At 57.2% G+C, this 3,598-nt stretch overlaps 1 long non-coding RNA gene across 6 annotated transcripts in view; it reads right to left on the reverse strand.

Moving 5' to 3' along the window:
* Positions 1-3,598, reverse strand: part of LOC102764656 — a 76,820-nt gene that overhangs the window by 27,789 nt on the left and 45,433 nt on the right. The window contains exon 1 of one of the 6 annotated variants that reach the window (XR_001514530.1): positions 490-513. The exons of 3 other annotated variants lie outside the window; for them this stretch is intronic. This is a non-coding gene — a long non-coding RNA (uncharacterized LOC102764656). Of the gene's footprint in view, positions 1-358; positions 434-489; positions 514-3,598 lie in introns of those variants that run through there. 2 more of the 6 variants (XR_435858.2, XR_001514529.1) reach the window with 2 other exon arrangements.

The raw sequence follows: 3,598 nt of genomic DNA on the forward strand, positions 1-3,598 counted from the left end.
CCTTTCTCGGAGAGGTGACCTTGGTTAAAACACACAGCGCTAAGGGGAGCAAACATATTAAGAACAGTATTCTATATACGCCAGGTCCCTTGAAACATATGCTGTGCAGATGTTCCTTTCCTGCAGCGACTGTGTCAAGCAGCAAGGACGGACCGGCTTCCGGCACACCGGGGCAGGCCCCGTGTTTGCACTTCTGTCGCCGAGCCCCACGCTACCCAGGGTGCAGAAGACACACAGGGAATCAAGGTGACCAAGAACCTAAAGGTCGAGCGAACCATCACTGTGCAATCGCTTTATAGAGAGAGAATTTATTGCACACGCCCCCTCTGCCCGACAGCCTGGATTTTTTCAGGAAGACCTCAGCGAGGTGAAGTCACACAGCCAGACGTGTACTGAGAACCAAGAGAACACTCCACAAAACAACACAAACTCTTAGCAAAGCCGTCATCTCCATAAATCTGAGAGCTGCTGCCGAGACCAGCTGCTCACACGTCACACTGGAGTCGGGCTGATCATGACCGAGTGAAGGAGCGCAGGGCTGCCTGTGATCCAAGGGTACTGCCCGCCCTGCTCCCCTGGCAACGCCCTGCTCCCCTGGCACGTGTTTACTGTTTCAAGAGCACAAGGGCCCCCAGGGAGCCAGAGCTGCTGGCTGACAGACAGTCGGCACCACCTGACCCCAAGGCAGGAGCACCTGCCAACAGCCAGGGCAGCCTGCCCCGCCAGATGTCTGCCGCCCTGCACGCGGACACCACCACCTGCAAGGCCAGGCCTTTGGAGGCAGCAGGCGCCAGCACGGTACCTGGCTGACCTCCCGATTGGATGGCCTCGGTAGAAGCCAGATGAGGCACCAACTCCACCCCTGCCCTCAACCCCACTCCCCCAAGTGGGACTCCCTCCAGGATTCAAGGCTGGCTGTCTCAAAGTCGTTAGTAAAGAAATCACAAGGACAGCTACCAATGATGGCTCTAGGAGGCACCGTGTTACAAACTCGGCGTGCAATCATTTCATTTTCCAACCACATGATGAGAAGCGATTTCACAGACGGGTGGAGAACACGGACTTCTGAAACCTGCCTGGGATCTCAGTGAGAAAGCGGGAAGCTGGGACGAAAACAGATCTGAGCCTTTGCTTGTCATTCAGTGCCCCCACCCCAGCCCCTATGCCCTGGGAAGCTGTCCTCTGGAGCCACAACCATCTGGCTGCCTTGTCTACCAAGTCCGAGCAATTGGAAGTACTGATGGGGGAGAGAGAGAGAGAGAGAGAGAGAGAGAGAGAGAGAGATGTCGGGCTGTTTGTTAACTGTCCTCACGCCCCCACCATATTTCTGGCAGCAGCCACAGTCCCAGTGGGCAGGGGAGCCCCTCCCAAAGACCACTGCTATTTCTAGGGCTCCCGTGCCACCCTCCCTCCCTTTGTCCCTCAGGCCTGGGGTGGTGACAGCTCCCCCTCCCAGGTGCCTCCTGTGACCCTGCCCAGATTTAAACTGTTTCAGTTAAACCTTCACACTGTGCCAGCTCATATCCTTAACTCCTCTTTTTTTACTGTCTGCCAGGAAAGATGTTAAGGGATTTCCCCTATTAAAAAAAGAAAATAATGAAGATTCCCCTTCCCATGGCGACTAGCCTGTGTACAAAACAGAAAGCAGACCAGAGGAGAGGCGACCCCCTCTTCTGGGCTCCCGGGCGGGAAAGAGGTGCTGGCCCTCACAGCAAGCCCAAGGCTGGTGATGACGTTTCCGCCTGCACACACCAGGACACCAGAGCTCAGGAGGGAAAATGACGGCGAAGGCCACACAGTTGGGAAGTGGCCCAGCTGAGGCCTGGACAAAAGCCAAACAGCAACACCCCTGGGCTCAGGCCCCAGCCGAGCTGCCAGGCATCCTGGGCCTGTGCAAACGCCCAGCTCAGCATCCCCTGGGCCTCAGTTTCTCCTTCAACCCAAACAGGAAACGGCTAGGGCCTTGCTGGTTCTGTCCACAGCGTCTGTATGACAGTCTTTCCCAGAAAGAAAGCAGAAAGTGAAAGGAGACAGAGAAGTCAGTGGGAGGGCAAAGTGGGAAAAGAACAGCCAATTCTCAGAAGGTGCCACGGCCAGAGACACACTTTTGCTGTGCCCGTGGCTCTGCCGAGACCGGCACCACAAATAAGAGGCCAGTATTTTCAACCAAGGCAGCTACACCCGGAAGAGAACCAGGTCCCAGGAGGGACGCTGGGCCGTGCGCCCCGGGGCCACAGAAACTCCATCCCCTTGAGAACCTCCCGGGTCTCCTGTGCAGCACAAGGGACGGAAATCAGCCCGAGGAGCCGGGGTCCCAGGTAGCAGAGGAGATGCCCTGTCTCATCCTTGCGGGCATCAGCCAGGGCTGTAGACCTGACAACCACGGGCTGTTTGGAAAATAAGCTCTCCGCGTTCCCGGCTGCTCCACTGAAGGTAAACAGTCGAGTTCTGGACACCAGCCACCTTCCTTTGTGTATTTTCCGAGCGTTCTTGTGCCAGTATAACCCTTTCACGATACAGCGACCTGGGACACACATCAGGCCATCCCTCTCTGCAGTGTCTTTGCTGTAACAGGCTGTCCAGCACGGCTTTACTCAGGTGGCCAGAGAGGCACTGGCTGGGGAGGAGGAGACAGGCTGCTCCCTCAGGAGGGGCCCTCAGAGGACAGGATGTGCAGACGAGGGGACCCTCAGAGGAAGGGGGGTGCCACAGAGGAGAGGACCCTCAGAAGGGGACGCACTTCTGTTTCCAGACGGGGTGGGCGTCGGGGCTCAGGCAGAAGCGAACTCATTTCCATTGTGTCATTTTGTCTTTCTGACCTCGCTCTGTCCCCAGAGAAAACTTTCCAGGGGACTTGTTGTTCTTTTCCACAGAAGGGGTTCGATCGGTCTCCCTCTGTGAGTAACAAGGCTTCTCAGTGAAAGGGCCGCCACCGGGGCCGGAGGAGGTCTGCGGGCACCGCGCTTCCAAATCACGCCACCCTGGGAGGCCAATGCTGGATGCTGCCTGTGCTGCACTCAAACCCAGGAAACAAGGGCCCACTGTTCCCTTGGTGGGCAGGCGGCGAGGCAGCGAGCGAGCTAGCAGGGGGGGGTGGGCAGGGAGGGGATGAAACAAAGGCCTCCAACCCCAGTGGCTGGAAGTCACCTCCAACTTCAAACAGGCAACCCAGTCATGACGAGGCAGCAAGGCTCTAGCTCCCCACCTTCCCACCACCTGGTCAGGAGGAGGACGGGCCCCGCAGATGCGGAAACCCATGGAGGCGCAGATGCGGAATCACGCCCACTCCTAGTTCTTCCCAGGCTGCAGCAGGTCGCCTACCTGATCGGTGCCTCTATTTCCCCATCTACACTAATAAAAGAGAAAAATGGAAATTGACCATGCCTTAATGACGCTCACCAGCCAATCAGGAGTGAGTATGCAAATTAACCCAACAAAGAAGGCAGATTAATTTGCATATGCAGGCACTGAGTGCCCCAGCCGCTCTGGAACTCTGGGCAGCGTGGGAAGGCAGAAAGGTGGCTCCGGGCCGGAACAAAGGCAGAAAGGTGGCTCCAGGCCAGAGCGAAGGCAGAAATGCAGCTCCAGCCAGAGCAAA

The sequence above is a fragment of the Myotis davidii genome, unplaced genomic scaffold (genome assembly GCF_000327345.1).
Source record: "Myotis davidii unplaced genomic scaffold, ASM32734v1 scaffold1703, whole genome shotgun sequence".
Taxonomy (NCBI): Eukaryota; Metazoa; Chordata; class Mammalia; order Chiroptera; family Vespertilionidae; genus Myotis; species Myotis davidii.